Here is a 20989-nt window from a genome sequence, read left to right as displayed (position 1 = left end):
GTCCTCTCTACATAGACTTTCGCTCTCTTTAAACTGGTACCTGGTGTGTCTCATACAGACACTAAAGGGTGCCTTGTGTGTTGGCATCAGACTCAAAGGGCGTGACAAAGCATCAGTATTTAATGGGAATGAGAATGAGTTGATACAGCTCTCAGTTTATTTGTCAAAAGTAAGTGTGAACATACACTGGGCCAAAATTAACAGCAATAATGTAATTTTTTTTCTTTTTCCCAGACCAAATGAACTAAACTGTCCTAAGAGACCAAGGTGTTGACACTTGAACATATTGCTCTCCAAGTGCAAAACTATTTTGTTAGGCTTGTTTATCCCATGGGCTTTAACACTGATATCAATCTGAAACTTAAGGTATTTACTGACAACCTTTACCCCGTCCTGAGAGTAACTGGAGCTATGTTTTTTTCAAAACGTTTGGCTGCATATTGACAATGTGAGCTGTGAATTTTGGAAACCTGCCACTGGCCACCTAGCACCTGGAGCTTAAACTCCCTGGCTATGGACATCACAGTAGCAGCAGCTGTCAGTGGCGGGGCAGATGAGTCTGATTTACTTCCTCTGCACAGATTTTTCCCCCCATTTGGGACTTGAAACGGTGATCCTGCAGTCACAAGCCTGTTTCTCTAAGTGGTGGGTCGCTGCCGGCCTGGTAAGTGGACCGAGGCCAACTGAGCAGCTGCTGGAAGCTGAGGAGCAGAAAGCAGCGCGGCACCAGCATCTGCAAGCTTTACAGATAATCTACATGCATAATGCAGTCTTATTCTCCAAACCAGTGTTCACTGCGCAAGAGATCCACAAGTCAGTTGAAGTTCTGTCATTTCCTGCACAGCTAATCCAACAGAAAAACTTGGCCGATGTGTGGACAGTCAGTTAGAGTTATGGCCAAGAAAAGTCTGTGTTGGCTTTTAACAGACATCTGCCACCAGCAGACAATTCACCGAGTTCCTTTTTTTCCATCCAAGTTTTTTTTTTTTTTTTGAAATGCTGCAGTTGCATCCATTACTTGAATGAATTGTAACATTTTGGAATGCACCGATTAATCAGCCAACATTGGTATCAGCTGATTTTCACCTTGTTTAGTGCTACTGGCCGATTGGCAAAAGCAGTGGTTGATGTTTTTTTCTATGTGTCATATCAGTTCAATCAATCAATTATCAATTTTACAGTTGGTGCATCCCAAGTAACACTGAAAGTGTTTTCTGTGCATTTTGAAAACCAGGTGATCAGATCAAGCTATATGATATCTAGATTCAGTGGTGGATCTTCCTATAGGCAACATAGGCAACCACCTAGGCACAAAGAAAGTTTCTTTGACATTGAAGAAAAATTGAAAACAATGGAAGAATGATCCAATGCTGGCTGGTTTTGGTCCAAAAGAAAAAATAAGGAAGGAAAAAGAAATTGCACATACTGTGTAGTTGTTTTTTTTTTTTTTTTTAAATTTCTCATTAGCTCTTGATCTTGATTATTATTAAATAATGATGCAAATATATTAATATTAATATTAATGCTATTGATAATGATAATAATAATAATAATAATAATAATAATAATAATATAATAATATAATAATAATAATAATAATAAAATAAATGTAATTTATTTAAATGGTGTGAGTTGGGGAGGGGGGCACCAGGGATACATTTTCTGCGAATTTGAACCCGCCCATCCAGCTATGTACTCCATGCCTTCATTTGGCACTTGATTACTTACAGTATAGTAGTATAGCTATAGTCTGTAGACCTTTTTATTGTGAGGCCAAAGGGTATCACCTCTGACTGCTCAGAGGGAGGGATACGCCAAAGAACTATAGAAGTATGAATTAATAACCCCCCCCCCAGTTTTCCCTCCTCTGCTTGCTCTAATTTGCTCTCATCAGGAACAATATGTAAAAGAGTCTGACCTTTGACCTCCTTACTGTTACAGTGTGGAATAAAAGCCTGCATTTAGAGTGTGCAGGGATCCTCTTTTAGTACTTAAAGATCAACTTTTGGTCACCTAATTGCTAATGTGATGTTGAAGATTAAAATGTCACAGCTTTTAAAATGCTTTGCCATAACTTACCTTTGAGCTAGACTGGAAATAATGCAGTAAAATAGAGTTCTAGTTCCACTTACAGACATAATCTAAAAGCTTGGTGATCATCTCTTAGATCCCTCAAATTCCTGCCCGTACTTCTTTTAATACTGCACACGGATTTCCTTTCTTAATGTTTCTCTTGAGGTTAGAGCAAACATGCAGCAGTCCAAACGTCAGACCTCCACTTTCTGTTCAGTGCAGTAGTTGCTTCCAATAATGTAAGAATAAGTATTTTTCTTTTGCATTTCCTGTAGGCCTCATTTCAGTAGACACGTCTACATTGTTAATGCAAATGGGATTCCACACATTTGAGACCTGACGTTGCCAGCGGTCAGCCTGGTCAAAATTGCGAACATGCCCTTTTTTTCCCCAGCAGAGCTTGCGGCCAGTGTGTTTTGGGGGAATAGTTTTGGTCGGATTTATTGGTGTAGGAACTAATGATTGCTGGGAATATGTTCCTGAATTTGGGAGCGGGGCTCATCTGCAGAGCCGTACCCCTTGACCACATATTTGGTCCCGGAAGGAATCATCTGCAACCGCTGAGCCAGCCAGTAAAGATGATGAGAACGAGGAAAGACAGGAGTGTGGAACGAGAGGCTTTCAAGTCAGCGGAGATTTGAGTCTGGTTCTGTTTGTTTCCATTGGATTGAGTATGTCTCTTTTTACTGTTTTGTAGCTTTGTGATAACAGATAAGAACAAAGAGATAAAATGTAGAATGTGGATGTGATTCAATGGCAGTGTTAGGGAGCTTGGAGACTGAATTTTAGATCTGTTTTGTATGTCCTTATAATTCAGTTTTTATTGTCTTCTCCACTGGGACACACTGCCAGGAGAGGCAAATGTGTCAGGGAAATGTTTTGGGCCCCCTAAAAAAAATTTAATTTAATATTGACATATTTTGAAATGACAACTATAAGCAGATTTATATCTCCCATAGAGGCAACATACATGGTTTTAGGGGGGTAGGTTTTAGCTGAGTACTTGAATGAAACAAGTATCTAGTACAGATACTGTACTTTTTAAGAGTACCCGTATCATCTGAGTAAAATGTGTCAAAAATGATATGAAGCAGGCAAACCCCTGAGATTGTGTTCCGATAAATAATAAATATAGCAGCTTCTGAATAAAAATATATCACTTTCAGTTTTAAAATAGCAACTTCTGGTTTGGCCCCACCCATTTCCTGTTAAAGCCACACACATTTCCAGCTTAAAATCGCTCATTGCGAGTACAGATACAGATAATTTAATTAGTTCAACAGATACAGGTATAGATAGATATAGATAAAGGTGTACTGGCTCATCCCTACTGTACACTGCCCCATAATGTTCCTAATGGCTAAAATAAGCTCACCGTTGCATACAGAGACGGACAGATCCTTTTCTCTGTACCCTGCGTTCATTTTATCTGTATTTGGGCACAGCTTTGTTGTTGTGTGTAATTTCTGGCTCTTCCCTCTGGTCCCATCTATTGGCTGTATTAATGCCAACATAAAGGATGCATGGAAATATGAGGCTAGTGATGTTTACAATGGTTGAGTCAGACCTATTCAGACCCTATTTTTGTATATAAAGGGAGTATAAATGAGCTTTAAGTGACACCTCTTCTAGCTACGGTAATTCAGTTAGATGTACAAATACTGAGACGTGTGTGTGTGTGCGTGCGCTTGGTGTTATTTATTATTTTTTAGTAAATGAGTGTGACATTTGATCAAGCAAATTTACCAATGCAATTCTTGACTAAACAGACTGAATGCATTTTTATGGGGGGCATGGAGGGGTTTGATGGGCTTCTTTGCCCAGGGCCTTCCAGAGTCTAGGATCACCACTGTCTCTCTTACAATACCTCTCACTAAGGCCCTCAACTCGTCTAGATCACTTGTATATGTGCACTGGATGGGTTTGACTTTGGGATTTTGAGTAGAAGTGTCAGCTAGATACATGTGATATAAATTTATAAACACATTCTGTGGATTAAGAATCCCACTCAGGTTTTCATGTTAAGCCGTCAGACATCTCACTCGCCTCTCCGCAATTCCTCTCCCATGTAAAACCTCACGCCCTCTGACAGTGCAGTTTCCGCGTAATTGTACAGACATCCAAAGGAATTATATGCTCACCAAGGTTTTTGAATGGATTGAAGGATTTTTAAGTTTTTTTTTCATTTCTCAGAAGAATCGTGCTCAAACACGAGAGCGGCAGGCGGGGGACCAAGAAGAGGCCCATTCAGCAAAAAATATTAAAGCCTCGCAACACTAATCCTCCTCATTATAGACAGACATCATTAGCAAACCAGAGAGTGCTTCCCTGCAATACGGATGACTGTGCAGTTTCACTTTCTGGAAGTAAGTGTGTGTGTGTGTGTGTGTGTATATGTTTAGCTTCTAGCGACCTCAGCAAGGATGTCAGGGAAAAACAAACACTGTCAAAATCTTACATGAATGCAAAGATGCAGAGATGCAACATCTGTCAGCAGAACAGGGCAGGAAAGGAGAGATTACATCAAACAACTCACCGTTTTAAAGTCAACTCTTTCTCGCTGCTTTTCATTTGTGGTATCTGATTTTTAAAGTGTGTCATGGATCATATTTAGATTGGCTGTTTGCAGCGTTGGCTCTTGTCCCAATCCAATTCAATTTGATAATTTAATTTCTCTGGCTGTTGATTTGCATTGAGGGAGCGTTTGTGTGAAATCGCGATACAATCTGTAAAATTTTAGTGCACTACATATTTTAAGATAAGTCAGTTTATGTTACATCTGGTTGTTGGGGGAAAATACTATGGGCTGGCCATGACAAGGTGAGAAAAATGATTTTTGTGTTTTAAACATGTCAGCATTCAGCACATGCACGGTCATTTTTGGATACATTTTAATTGCTTATAGTGGTGTCAGAAGTAAGAAGTTTCAAGATAATAAAAAAAAAACCTCTAGATAGGTTTGATAAGAAGGGGTTTATCTTTATATTTCTGTATTTTAACTTTAAAAATGCTGTTAAGAAAACTAAAGCTTATAGGTTGAGTTTGATATTTTTAAACTTTAAGCCTGTTTTCTCATTTGTGTATCTAAATGTAATGGGAGGTACATCTTTTGAAATAGGTCCAGTACTAAGCGAGACCACTGCAGTCGGCATCCCTGAAACAGGCTGCTATGTAACCACTTAGCATATTTACACCTTCAATTTATGTATACTAAATGTGCTTGTTTGACATGTCCAGATTATCATTCTAAGTGTCTTACAACTTATTGAAATGATCCCTGAAGATGTTAAACTTTTGGTCAAAAAAGTAAAAGCTTTTTTGGGTGAATTAAGAGTTGATTTCAACCAGACTAGAGTTGGTGATTGTTGGAACAGTGGAAATTACGAACCAAGATGGCCTTTGTGAGTTTTATTTTGTTTTGTCAACTTTGAACAAAGTGTGTTTTACAATGATAATATACTGTTTACCTAAATGGAATCTGGTGGGTTTAGTGATGACCTGATCAGGGCTGGTTAAACAAAAAGGATCTTACTCTTTAACAAAAAGGTCTACCTCTGTAGAGATTCTTTCCATAATGTTGTCAGATGAGTCTGTCGGTGCATGGCACTTTCAGCGGACATAAATTGACGCTACAAACATGCCCTGGATGTTTTCATTGCAGCGTGTTTTGCTACTGCCAGCTGCAGCGCTCTTGCTCTATACTGGACCAGTCGTTCCCATTAGTAAGACATGAACACATGGGAATAAAAGGTCCAAGTTGAAAATGACCAAACTCACTGTTTAATTGAAGTTACAAGTTCAAAGCACCTAAGGTAGACATGAACCTCTATACCAAATTTCATGATAAAGGCAGTCTGGACTGAGTTGGTAAACAGACTGACCAACCAACATTGCCATCTCCGTATGGCTAAAAGTGAACAAACTAACTTTCAGCATAACTGAAGTTAACAAAGTCTGTGATAAGTAATTTCCACTTCTACTAGAGCAGTCATACTGTTCAGTGTTTTAGCCTTAGAAGCAGGCCTGGTGTGCTGCCTTTGAGGCCTAATTGAGTCTAGGGTTTCTTGGAGACTATAAAAGCCCACCAGTCTCATCTGGACCCCATCTGTTGGCAGCCTGCACAGCAGCCAGACAAGAGGACAAACAGCAAGAGCCACTCAGTAGTATCATCTTCAGCAGCCTGACACTCCATCATCAGCACAGCCTGCCATTAATCTCTGCTTCTAATTGATCGACTTCCTAATTTGAGCCTCTGGCCCGGCCTCCTGCAAGGCCAAACCAACTGGCATCTGTGTGACACTCTTCCTCGGGTAGTTGATTTGATTCCAGCTCTGGCTGTCAGGCCACTCACCTATTATGAGAGTCAGTTGGTGTGGATATACACAGACAAATGGATGATGGGAACTCTGGGCATCTGAAACATCCCTGATGTCATTGTGCATGCCCAGCGATTGGCAGAAAGTGGCCTAAAGAGGGCAGAGGCAGATGGCAGTTTTAGACTGCTGAAACTAAAGCTGAACAGGGGGTATTTTTCATTCTCTCTAGCTGTTCTCAGGGTAGATGCCTTCATGGTGGAGAGGTAAGCCTTTGACCAGAAGCTTTTTATTTTAAATCCTTTGTCAGATGGAAATCTGGCAAGTAAAAGAGAGCCCTCTCTGTCATAGGTAGCAATAAGACAAAATCCTTTTAGAGCAGATTTTGTCCTAAATATTCATTGCTATTAAGGAAATTAGTGTCATATCTGGACACGTCAGCCATTATTATCTATAAGCTTTTATAAACCCACAATAGACTAACCTGAGGACCTGACAGATCTGCAAGGTAGTGTTTAATTTACTCTGGCCAATATGACTGGTTCATCGCTGACTCAACATTCACACCGTAACCCTCCCATTCTCACTTGTCATGCCTAAACCTAACCAATCCAACCAATGAAGGTAATGAGGGAGAATAGGCTGAGTCATGCCTTTGCCATCCTCAGAAAAGAAATGCAGCTTCATGTTTAGGAATTTGTGTATGGCAAAGGTATGACCTGCCCTACACTCCTTCGTTGGTTAGTTTTAGGCAAGAGGAGTAAGACTGGTTAGGGTTATGATAGGAGAGTCATGATAAGCCACTTAGGCCTGACCTGGGCTGGGCCTATCACAAATATTTAACATGGTGATTGAAGGAGATGAGCATAAACCTAGCTTAGTAAAGAGATACAATTAAGGTCATTTCAAAAACAACCAAAATGGTTTTAATTGAAGCGAAACTTGAACTCTGTTGAAGTACTACTTTAATAGCATCTTGTCCGTAACTTGAAAATATGTCACATTTTGTTGTTCTGATTAGTTTTAGGTCTGTCCAACTGCGCCCAGCATTTTGGTCTACTGCTCTTGATAATGCCCCTGGGAAATCGTAAATTAATCGAGAGGCTCCAGACTAACTTGCATTTGCAGAATCCCTGCATAGGCAAAGTTAGCAACTGACTGATGAATGTAATGGAGCATTTAGCAGCTAAGGAGCCAGATGTTTTTATCTGGAGTTAGTGGAGCCTAAAAGACAGCTAAAGGAAGAGTGAATATTGAATTTGCATTTTGTCTGTTGGGCTGCAACATAACCCACAACGAATGCATGAGCGGGCCTCAGGCCGACATGGAAGTTAGCATCACCCTGGCTCCCTCATCAAAATGCGTAAGGGACTTTTCCATCTGATTCTGTAAGGTCCGCTAACAAACATTTCTGACACTTACAGGTTTTGCTTAGCGAGATAATCTTCACAACTGAACACTGCTTTTTAAATGCAAACGTTTGGCCATAAAATAACTACACCACAGTTGCATGACTTATTGTCCCAAACACAACAAGAATGTAAAGCCGTGTTCACTGTCAGCAGCCACCTTTCTTAAGACATAAAAGCTGCAAAATTCATGAGTGTGGTATTTAATGACGTATTTTATGTCGTAGACCAAATGTGAACATCTCTTACGCTTGTTTTAACCACAGGCCTTATTTCAGGCATCTTACCAAAAACCCATAAAAAAACCCCCAAACACTTAGACTTTGAGATGAGGGAACCAGGAGTGCAAAAATGCTAACTCATTTCTGGGCTTTAGGACTCCTTCATGGAGCACTCTAATAGCTTGCTCAAGTATGCAGGATGGGAACTGTAATTTGCTTGGAATCACAATCGTTGCAATGAATTCTGACGGCATAAATTAAAATAAAAACTCTACAGCGTAATTAAATTCTGCACGGGACAAAACAATAAACAGCTAACTATGCTAGGAACAAATGTGAGCTCTACATTTAGCTATACAATGGCAGAAATGTGAGATCTTAGATTTTTTTTTTTGTCTGTTTTTACAGTTATATCAGTTTAATGTTGAACTCGATTAGCTTCTGACCCCCTCCTTTCAAGTTCACTGGTTGTGTGTTTAATATTTTGAATTGGTTTTCAGAAGACAACCCAGGGTTTTCATTCAAATGTCACCACCAGAAAAAGAAACATGCGCTGATCCCAGTTTAACTGCCAGATGTTAAAGAAAAAGGTCTGCTCACCGGCTGGAGCTTGTCCTTAATAATTTGTTTCAGTTTTATACCATATTGCTTGATCAGTGCAGTATAAATCTATGATAAACACATGAGCAGGAGATTTAACAGAGACCACTGTACATATGATACTGAGGCGGGATCCTGGACTAAGTTTGTCCACTGCAGATGTCTCCTTTTTTGGGAAGTGCATAGCTTAAACAGAAACATATGGGGCTTATTCGTCTTCATATTTACAGCCATCATTTTTAATGCATCCATATCTTGTTATGACCAATGCACATTTGTCTTGCTTTCCACACAGCCTGCAGTCAAAGAACAAGACATCTTGTACCAGCACGTTTTATTATTGACGCAACGGGTGTTGAAAAGTGTGCATGATGAATGTGTGATGCCCCGAATTAGGATGTCTAGAACCAAGGACTTAGGGTGCGATTTAATGTAGGGCTGCTCAAGTGCCTCAGCAGCTGTTGTGTCAAAGCTGCTCTCACACTGTGTGAATATCACTCCCTTCACTCTCCGACTTCTTTAGGGTCCATCATTTTCTTTGTTCCTCTGCGAACGCCAGTCATTTTATTGCAAGAGGTGTGTGTTCTGGTGCACCAGCTGACCCTCTCATATGTTTAGCCAGTTTAGCAGCATGAGCAGAGCACCCAGGGACTCGTTACAGGGTCACTTGTAGCTCAATTGGAAGCTTTTAATCACTCATTATAAGTGAACGACATCGGCAGATGTTCTGTTAAGGGAGCAATGAGCTGGCTTGTTAAAACGGGCGCTGTGAAGGACTGGTAACCTTTGATCCAGCTCGGTTTGTTTGACTGTGATGTACCAGCTGCAGTCTGTCTTTACTGTTCTGAACCTCTTCTCATTCACTGTGAATGTAGCAGTTTGGGAGTACGTAATAAAGTATAAATCAATCAGTCTTTTTACGCATTCTCTTTCCTCTTTATCCTCCGTCTCTCTTCTTCTTATGATACAACCCACCGGCAGCTACTCCACATCCAGGCCACCTTGGTTTGTGCTGTGCTGTTAGCTCCCCTCTCTCGTCTTCCTGCCCTCTGTTCATCTGACCCGCCTGGCACCCTCACGAGCCACCCGCAGAGTGACGCGCCAAGTGGTCGCGGCTGCATGTGATTGCCAAGCGTCACCCTCATTGCTCACTGTCCAAACAAAAAGAGTCTTGTAGCTTGCATCGCCTTATAAGGGTGAAAACAACGACGACTGTGTTTTGTGTGAAAAGTCAGAGTTTGTGACTTTTGTTTGGATTTATTTTTAACACTCACACCCAAAACTTGTAACCCCCGTTTGTTAACTCGTGAGAATTGTCAGTGCTCTTGTTTATCCCCCCACTTTATCCTACACTAAACCAAAGGGCTAGAGGCGTTGAAAAAACTCCCAGGAGTCCAGCTTTCTCTGGATACAGCGCTCGGTCCCTGCTTTGTAAAAGACAAGAATGTCTTTTCAAAGCTGCATATATGGGAGTAGGAAATGTAAATTCATACAAACAGGTGCTGCACCTGATTTATCGCTGCTGACTGACCATTGCAGCAGAGGAAACTGCCTCTGACTGGGGAAAGCTGTTGTACAGTCTGCTGCACTGTTTAATCGGACACACACAGATGCTGAGACTATAGCAAGTTTCAAACAGAGAGAGACAATGAGGGACTGCAGCGGCGTGAAGACTATTGCAGCAGATTTTAAAAGTGCTATATAAAGTTACTCTAGAGTAGCTCACCATAGCACAAGACAAGAGAGTAATGTGACAATCAGAGGATTTTATCTCCACACCAGCTCAGTTTCATTTTACTGACTTTTATTGGCTCATAGCAAGTTCCCTTAGTTACATAATGATTGATGCAGCCAATAATACTTATATAGGCTATACCTGTTTGCTACAAAACTTTTACCAGATATCTCCCACATTGATTTTTTATAATCCATCCATCACTGGACTTTTTGTTGAGCTGATGACTTTAGGCCTTTTAATCAATATTTACTCAGCCTCCCTCTTGAATCCAGAAATGTCCTCTCTTCAACCAATTTCCATAAAAAAAACCAAAACACTGTCTTATGTGTTGGCAGTCTGGCATAAGTTCAATTATTGCTAAACTGAATTCACTGAAAAATTGTAGTGATGTAAAAATGTGCATCAGGAAACTAATGTCTGGCAGATACTGTACCGTTGAACATGGCATTGTTCAGTATTACTAGTCATCAGCAGTTGCTGTATGGTTGGTTGTTTGCCCCTTTTAGTCGGGAACCTCCAACGACATCACAAAAGATTTTATACAACATGATCTCACCGTTAAGATGTTAAATTATGTAGCGGCAGCACAGTTGGGTTTAGGCACCAAAAGTACTTGGTTAGGTCAAAAGAAAGATTGTGTTTTGGGTCAAAATAAGTATGTTTGTTATGTAAGTGACATCAGTACGTTAAGTAACATGGTGTAACTACATATAGGATGTACTTATGTAAAGTTAAAAGAAGTCAATGTTGTGTTTTTGGTTAAAATAACTACGTTTGTTACGTATTGGACCTAAGTACTTCATGTAAGGTGGCATAACTACAAATAGGATGTAAGTATGTAAAGTTTAGAGAAGTCAGTGTCATGTTTTTGGTTAAAATAACTACATTTGTTGAGTGCAGGACATAAATACATCATGTAATATGACATCGTGTGTAGTAAGAAAGTATGTAAAAGTTAAAGAGGTCAACGCTTTTCTTTTAGTTTTTACAAGGGACATGAACAGCAGTCTCCTGTGTGAAAGTCCTTTGTTTGTTTGATCCATTCATTCACCCCAACCTCCTTGCTGTATGGACTTAACAGCTCATAACAGTTACCAACACGCACTGTATGATGTCAGTGAACCAGTGAATTTGCATGTCCATCATGACAAAGGATCCTATTTGACTCCCACTAGCATTGTTTCCATGGTACCATGCACAATTTTCCTATATTTTGTTCCACCACAATATAATGTCCCGGTCATTTCTTGATTCCTGTTTGTTAGATTGCGATACTATATTTTCAACCTAGTTTTGATCAAATACAGTTAAAAAGCCTAAAGATAGAAAACAAAAGTAGCACTGGTTTTTTGTGCTTCATACTAATTCTTTACACAGTAATCAGACGTGATAAGAAGGCATTGCTTTGTTTGTATCCAGGATAGTTTGACAGAAAGGTTGACAACCAAAAGGAAGCAGCAGGGCTGTGGAGGTATGTCTCTCCTTCCGTCATAGCTGGTCAGCAGGTTATGCACACAGATGCCTTAAGAGTCAGCAGCTTAACCCCACCGACCCTTTTGGGAGAAACAGCCCCAGACAGGACTGACAGCCGAAATTTGTCTCCTGTCAACACTAATGCTATCCATCATGTTGGAGATGTTTACCTACGCAGAACAGGACTGTAACAGTGTGGACGTGACAGAGAGACAGACGACAGACGACAGAGTCATTCCCCGCTGCCTGAAAGCCATTAAGAAATACTTATCATCGTCCTCTCTCCTCTGAAAAACCTCCTCCACTCATTTATCCTCCTCTGCATACTTACTTTAATGTACTGCAGTATGAAGATTAATAAGAAGGCCTCTACATCTCTTCTGCAGCTGTTTGTTTTATATTTACTTACAAAGCCATCAGCTGAGATGAAGTGAAACAAGATTAGTTTTCTTGCTGCATTTCAGTGTTTTAGACTGGAGACTTCAGTGAAAGCTTTGTTGGAGGTTTCCGGTCTCCCAGTTGTTTAATATTTTACCTTGAAGGGCACTTCACTGATTTTCCATGTTAAAGTGTATTTAGTGAAAGAACACAGTCTTTGAAAACAGCTGAATGAAGTATACGGAAGTGCACATCGCTGAAACACTCCTTTAAAGGAGCACTCCACAGATTTCACACATGAAGTTCAGTTGACTTGTCATGATGATCTCTACTCATCCTGACAAAACATTCATTCATTCATTGTCCATATCCGCTTATCCTCGTAAGGTTCGCAGGAGGGCTGGAGCCTATCCCAGCTGTCATTGGGTGAGAGGCAGGGTACACCCTGGACAGGTCGCCAGACTATCGCAGGGCCGACACATATAGACAGACAACCAGTCACACTCACATGCACAACTATGGCAATTTAGAGTCACCAATCAACCTGACATGCATGTCTTTGGACTGTGGGAGGAAGCTGGAGACCCCGGAGAGAACCCACGCAGACATGGGGAGAACATGCAAACTCCGCACAGAAGGGCACCCCAAGGTCCAAACCTTGACCTCCTGACAAACCAGATAAATATTTTCTGTGAAGTTTGAATTAATAACCCTGATAATGTCATCAGGGTTATACCAGACTGGGCACAAAGATTACAAAACAAACATTTTTATAACAAAAAAAGACATGTGCTACAATGCTGTGGGTACTACCAAAACACTCTTGAGTTGCATTCTGGGAAATGTAGGCTCCAGTTTTTGAAGTCTATAAACACTTTAACATAAAGGCCAGGATATCTCGGCCTCTAATGCCTCGCGTTTGACTATACTTTAAAAATTGCTCTCTTGTGAGTCCCTTAATCTAAATGCAAAGACATCACCTAAAATAGCATATCTTTGCTTCAGAGGTGTCCTGTTTTGATATATAGCTGGTTGAAAATCGGCGGAGTATCCCTTTAATTGCTGGACTACACCTGAAGTTAAATTCCATAATGACAAATCCAGCTGTTAGAAAAAATGTTGTAATTGTACATTTCTGCAAACCATGGATATGTTGCATTTGTACATTTCCAATTTAGAGGATTTGTTAAAACTTAACGTTTCTTTGCATGTTAATTTACAATTTTTTGTTGTGACAATGTTGTAGTTAATGCGAGGTTTTAGGTTTAAGCACAAAAAATGGATATTTACAGTGAAACTTTATTATACTTGCTGTTGCAGAATTGTGCATAATTCTATTGTTGCCATAGAAAATATAATATGCAACAGAGGCGAGAAAAGGGGGACAGATGGAAAAGACAATCTTTGCATGTGCTTTGCATCATTTAGCTATTTTTTGAAATCATTAACAGAAGTGATAATGAGATCGGAGTTGTTCTGAGAAAAAGGATTTAAAGAGATTAACCCAGAGATCGATGAGACAGCTCGTTGGTCTTTGTCATTCATGAGACATCTTTGTTTGACTGTCTTTCTCTCTCTCTGTCTCTCTCTCTATGCCAGTCGTTCACACACACATGTGGACACACACCCCGCCTGTGCAGCAGATGCGCAAAGCCACATGGCGGCCCTCCAAGTTATTTGATGCTGTAAACATTTGAAATTGAACCACCATATATAATTGAGCCATCCATAGATATAGGCTTGTGTTGCCATGCAGATCCTGTTGATTATACATCATGTGTGTTTATATGCTGACTGAGCAGCTTCTTGAAGAGCTCAGAGCGTCACAGACAGTTAGATCCTGAAAGAAAATGATTGTTTTATTTACATGAATATGAGGCATGGCGTGATAAAAATCAGCTCCGAGTTTGTTTTGTCTCGGAAGCCCCCGGCTACTTGAATTGAATCATTTCAGTTTGGCTTTCTTGCGTTCGAAAAAGTTTAACGGTGTGCAGTTTCATAATAATAAGCTGCTGCTAATGCAAACATTGGCTGAGCAGGCCAGATAAATCTGAATGTACAAGGTTTACTCATGGTGTTTCTAAAATAAGCAATTACCTCTTTTTCAAACGTTTTAGGGAAAGACTGATCCCAAGTCAATCCTAAGATCTCAGTCAGGGCAAGGACTTGTGGGGAGTGCCACTGTGATCGATATTGCATACAGCAGCTCTTCAGCCGAAGCCAGATGAGAAAACTTTCTTTACTTTGGGTTTTGACATGATGAGCAATGATCCCTGGATTATGAGACAGGATCCTTTAACCCGGCCACCCCTCTGCCCATCAGCTGCTGTAAAGCTCTGTCCCATTTGATCCGTTCTGATTCATCGCCTGTCAGCCGCTGTCTGCTCTGGATGCATTCAGAGTGACGGGGGCAGGGTTGAAGAGGACTCAATGGACTGTTCAGGGCGAGTCCAGTGTCAGACCTCCAGTCTGGAGAGAGAGGTTGACGGAGAGGTGATAGACAATGAGAGAAGTGGTTTGTTTGGTAAACTGAAGGCTGTGTGGCTTCAGATTATGAATCTAAGTTGTCGTATCCTTCAGGTCTCTGCTATTCATGGGCAAAAACAAATAATTATTTTCCTGTATTTTCAAAATCTTTAAGCCATAACTCTCCCTTGGGCAGTGGTGGAATGTAAATAAGTACATTTTCTCAATTACTATACTTAAGTACTTTACTTGAGTATGTTCTTTTTGTGCCACCTGATACTTTTACGCCTCTACATACACACATGGAAATATGTATTATATATTTTTTTAGTTTATAATTTTGATTTTTTTTTTACATTTGGTGAAAGGACACGCCAGTCCTTTGAAGGTTTTGGAGTTAATTTTTAAGTTTTGAGTCTTTTTTTCAAATTTTTTCTAATAATTCTAAAGGTTTGTCATTTTTTTAGTTTTTTGGTTAATTTTATTTTTCTATAATTTTGACTTTAAGGGTGTTTTTTTATTTTTCTATTTTTGTTTAACAATTCTGAGTTTTGATTCTTTTCTCCATTTTTTTCTAATAATTTTAATAGTTTGGGGTATTGTTTAGAGTTTTTTGGGTGTATTGTTCATTTTGTATTTATTTCTTTTTTAATATATTTCTACATTGGAAACCTTTATTTTAAATAATGTAATTATATTTTCCTCAGTATACATACTTCAGTAACATTTTGACGACTTCTTCCACCACTGCTGATGATCAGAGGGACTTGGCTTTGTCTGCATGTAAATGTGTGGCTTTCAAACCAGCTCGACGGCAATGATTAATAAAGTATATTCTGGCTATTAAAAGCATCCAGGGAATGCCTCATTAAGTTTGAAGCGCCAAGAGGAGTTAATAGGTACAAAAAGTCTGTGTTCATCCTCTTAATATTCCACCATGTGCACTGAATTGAAGACTTTGATACAGGGGTGTCTGAGGCAAAACTCATTTTTGTTAGCTTTGGCCGCTATCGATTTTGATGTGCCGGCTTAAAACGATGACACAGTGGTTTGTAGGTGAGGGATTTTGATTTCATTTATTTGGATTCCCCTGACTCATCACTAGACTTTGATTTCTGCCTTAAGCACACTAAAAGTGTAAAGAGATGCTACAAAAGCCAATCAGCTCCTCGAAAATACCCGCAGCCTCGAATAACAGTCCCTGACCCCACTGGTGATTAAGGTTCCAACCACCAGGACAAGATTTGATTGCAATCTTCATGTGGGTGTAAAATGAATTAATAAACATTGACAGTGTTCAGAAAATAACCACTGGGTTGGAAGCAAAACAGATTGGAAAAAAAAACTAGAAGTCAACTGAGTCATCCCAAGACTTACTCACGAAATAGCTTTGTTTGCGAAGCTCGAGTCATCTGTGTTTTTGAAATACTTACTTAGGGATTTAAGGTGGCATGTATTTTCCAGTGGATATGTAGCATTTTGGAATAAAACCCCACAATTATCGAGCTGTTCTCATGTGCTGTAAAGCGCTAACGCCTGCTTTTCCAGTCCTGTCTTGAAGGGGGTTGTTTTCTGTCCCGTAGGAAGCGGTAATTAAGGTGTTGGCCCATTTGTATTTGACAGTTGCATCTAAGGGATAACACTTTCCCATTCCAGCCATCATGCATCAGTCACTTGATATGTTTAGAGAGGCCCAACGGGCTCCTGCACACTTTTTATAAGGCGACGAGGGACGTGAGGAAATTAAGCTGCAAACATGCAGATGTAGCCGCTACTGTCTCATTTTGTGTCTCATGTTTTACTAGGAGTGGAAAGAGTATCATAATACACTAAAGTACTGCAGAAATGCTTACAGCTTTGCTGTAAAGACATACCCAAAGGTACATTTTAGGTGCAGTTAAAGAATAAGATGAGTCACATTTTAGACCACTCTTACATTTGATCTTTTCTTTGAAAGTACAAAAGGACAAAGTTCACACAAGTCTTCCATAGGAAGAAAGAGTAGGAGATGAAGAAAACCTTAAAAGATGAAGTGCAAAAAGAAATCACAGCCAATATATAGTGTTTGTCTTGTTGACTGCTGAAAGAACCACAAATGGCCAATTAACAGCTGCTCAAGTGCAATGCACCAGAATACATACCAGTGAGTCTGAATGTTTTAGCCAATTTAGTAAAATTTATATCATAGTTAACCAAACATTGCTGATTTTATATTTATTTGACTGTTTTTAATTTCTCTTGGGTAAAATAAAATGAATGATCAGACTCTTACTTACTCAGAGGTGTAATAGAGAGAACTTCATGTCTGAATTCATATTTGTCACAAAGATACTATATCACCAGGTGCCCATAAGTAAAGTGCAGATAGATTTTTGTTTGCTAAATAAAACTAACTTGTTCTAACATGTTCTCATCCAAGGTCATCACGTACTGATAAACTGTTACACGTTTCACAGCGACGCACAGGCCGCGCAGGTGAAACACATTATAAGATGTGCTTAATGTTGTGGTTGAGGTTAGGTTCAGGCAAAAAGGCTATGTCTTTAAACTGAGAAAAAAAAGTCATGTTTTGGGTCAAGATAAGTACATTATGTAAGACTGCACTACATGGACTTCCTCGCTCTTCATACTAAATCAGTTGCTATTAGCATTGAGAGTTGAGATGGGTTTACACTGGAGGTAGTTGAAAGCGCAGTGCGTCTGGTAAACACGATAAAGGGTGCCCCGGAAACAGGAGCAAGCTGGCATTTGATCAGTGTTTGTCCAAGTAGCTACAATTTGCAAAAGCACCTGGTTGGAGAGTTATCACTCGATTAAATGGGCATTATCATGGTTATCAGTGTCAAAGATATCGGTTAGAAGGGACCTGCTGCACTGACTTGTATGTTTGAGTGCTGGAGCCTATTCGGGCACAATCTGGACCGTTCCTAAAGACAAAATACTGTAGGAATAAACAGTTTGGCTATCCAGAACCCCACACTCTGGGAGCCGCAGAGCATCAAGTGGAAAGAATGTGTGAGAAACTTAATGTTTTGTTAATTTTATTTTTTAAAACTAGAGCGCTCTAAAATTACTGTATAGTGTCAGATTGGATTTACGTACGTACCCAACATTGTGGCAAGAAAACACAGGACTTTCACCTTTAAGACAGGTTTATGTGTCGTGATAAGTATGTGATTTTTGTAACTTATTTCACATATGTCACATAATGTACCTATTTTAAGCCTAATTATGATTTTTTTCCCTTAACTGAACGACATAGTCTTTGTGACTAAAATTAACAAAATTAAAAGTGAAACGACTTGTCCCGATGCCAACGAGAATTTATCGCACTGAAAACAGCATTCTGTACATACTATTAGGTGTAGCAGGACCCTTTAAACCCATATCACCCATTTAATCAGGTTAATACATCTAAATGAAGTAGAAATAGCATCTGTTATGATCATCAACTATGTATAGTTAAAAAAAGGTTCATTCTTGTCCTTAGACATGAAATTTACCAAGAAATTCTCAACACGCAGCCCACCTCTATGTGTTTTCAAAGGTTTCAGTCACGTTTCCTAAGAAGACCTAAGGTTTTCTTGCCATTTGAACCATTTGAGGTTACAAGGATATCGCAGTTTTGCAAATATCGAATAATTTTAATGTATCTTTTAAGACTTTGTGCTATACAGGAAGGTAATTGATACAGGAGACGTTCATTCAGTCGATCCTCTCCTCTGGTTTTTCCCTCTACCTCTCCCCTAAAGCACTAATGTGAACTCATCAGTGATTTTAGAGGAGACTGCGGAGGACAGGTTGAAGGAGGGGATGCGGTTTTTGCCTCGTGTCAAGCAGCCACGGTACAAGCTTCTCCCCACTCGGCTGCCTGTGTCAGTTGGAACGTGATATTTTGATTTGTAGTGCGGCTCTGTAAACGAAACATAGCTTAATTGAAACTGATTATCACAGAAACTTAACAGCTCCCCCCTCATTATTCTTCTAGGCTTTGGTGGCAAGTTTTTCCTTCCCGCAGCGCCGCATCGCACATGTGCCCTCCTGTCATTTCTCAAAAACGTGCTCCCCTTTTCCCCTCACTCTAAGCACTTCATGATTGGGTGAAGTGCGCCTCATCAAAATGCCCTTTTCCAAATTGCTTTTAATGGCTTATGTGGAACCATCTGATGCCAGCCTGCGTCGGAAAAATAAATGATGTCGGTTTCTTGAGGAGCTGTTACAGGATGCCGCAAAGCCAAACCGCCCACCAAACTAGCAGTTAAACATCGCCAGGACCCTGCGGAACATTAATGCCCCAGCCGTCATCAACGCCTTCAATCATTATTCTGCTTGTTTACGTCATTTTAGAGTTAAGGCCGCCTAAAAACAAACAGCGGTTTTGCCTAAAAGCCTCAGAGTTTCTGGTTGGAGTGACACTCAGAGGCTTAGAAGACAGCACGAAGACGGAGATCTGTCTCCACCTAAAGAGATTTACTGTGCATTTACGAGTCCTCTTGTCTTTATCAGCTAAACCAGCCTTCAAACACACTCACGAACGCACACGCTGCCTGTAGAACAGATGCAGTCCTTCAATAGAGCCCTCCCAAGCTTTGTGTGGTAAATATTTGAAACTGATTGAGCCCTAATTGAGAAGTCTCTTGATGAAAATGGCTGTTATCATACAAATATTGTTGATTGCATATCATCCGTGACTACAGGCTGCTTATTTTGGCACGCGATTGCACTTTGAGAACTCCTGCGCCCCACATCATCCGCACGCTCCGTCTAATTAAGGCCGTAGTAATGAGCATTCACAGAACGCTGCTCGGCACATGTCTCCTCACATACAAACTTCTGAGAGTTTGTGTGGGATAATCAAACAAGCCAGCGCCTGGGCACACATGTGTCAGTGTCTTTGTGGGAAGAGAGTATGGAGGGCCACATGTGAGGGGAGGTTTGGCGCCTGCTGTGAGAATGTGTTTGGTGTTGGGATGTGGGAGGTTGTGTCGGGCAGATGGAGAAGCTCTGTGTCAGAGTTCTTGTCCCACAGGGATCCCCGTTGATATAACCAGTGTAAACATATCAGTGTGTGGAGAGAAAGTGACAGGGAGGGAAGTGCTTTGCTTCAGCTACTGCGTGGGATGGGAAAAAGATAAGATTGTATTGCTACCAGTGCCATTATCCATTCTGCTTATCAGTCCGATTCTTTCATAGCTGGCCACCAAAGTCATCAGATGTTGATATTTGGTTGAATTTTATATATAGCTTTAAAATAACATTGCAATATTTTAAAGCTATATAGCGCTACAAGATATATATCTCAGTATTTTTAAAGGTCCTTTAAACTAGTGCTTACTACTAAAATACAAAATTATTGAATGAACTGCAGTTACAATAACGTTAAATAAAGCAGCTATTGACATATAATAAAGTTCACAGTAATATTATAATAACATTTCATAACATATGTAAGGCAGCCATCGGTGTTGTGCTCACTACTTTGTTGCCATGTCTGCTGTCACACAGCTCAACAAGTCCTCCGATTTAACTGGCAAAATATGTCATTTGTTCGTGATCTGTTGACACATAAAAGCCCTTTTAGATCAGACGCCTGTCACCAGGACATTTGTTTGTGCCTTTCAAAACCATTACAAATCACTGTTGATAATAAATGAGTTTTTTGATGTGACAGGCATGACATTTCTCAGACATTTTTCATGTTTAATGGTATGGTAAATTACTTTTTGTGATAGCAATAAAGTGATGTAAAAAATGACTTTTCGGCATCATCCAGCAAAACAATCCGCAGCTTTATAAGCTTCATCAGCTTCATCGGGGTATTCAAATACAGCGCACGTCAGAGGACAGAAATCGAAAATATATTTTCTTAAGAAAATTATTGGGAAAATTAGAACAAACAGGTATTTTAAAATGTGGCAAACACTTTTTTTCTGTGGCTGATTCTCTCAGACATTGTTAAGCAATGCAGGACAATGAGGAATAACAAAAAGAATCATTTTGTGTAGAAATGACTCATTATCCTGACTCTACAAAGTGGCTCTCTCCCTAGTAAAATGACACAGGGACAGTGAGTGAGAAAGCTTTTTAAAAAAGAGAGACAGATAGAGCTATAGCGAGCTGAGGGGAGTCACAGCTCATGAATCATCATTGCCCGCTGGACGTCTGGCTGAGTTGCCCAGCATGCCCTTTGTGTGGCCTTGGCACACTGCACTGACGCGGAGCGCTCTGACCTCTGACCTCGTCATAAAAGACCTCCTGAGGGGCGCTGGCGGCTGGCCACCATGCTAATGAAGCCACCCGTTAGCCGCCGTCAGCGAA

The 20989-nt window shown here is 40.2% G+C and overlaps 1 protein-coding gene across 1 annotated transcript in view; it reads left to right on the top strand.

Moving 5' to 3' along the window:
• nav3 (neuron navigator 3) overlaps nt 1–20989 on the top strand; it is a 251822-nt gene that overhangs the window by 75559 nt on the left and 155274 nt on the right. The window lies entirely within an intron of this gene.

This window comes from Plectropomus leopardus, chromosome 22 (genome assembly GCF_008729295.1).
Source record: "Plectropomus leopardus isolate mb chromosome 22, YSFRI_Pleo_2.0, whole genome shotgun sequence".
NCBI classification, from domain to species: Eukaryota; Metazoa; Chordata; class Actinopteri; order Perciformes; family Serranidae; genus Plectropomus; species Plectropomus leopardus.
This window is presented reverse-complemented; position numbering and strand designations above follow the sequence as displayed.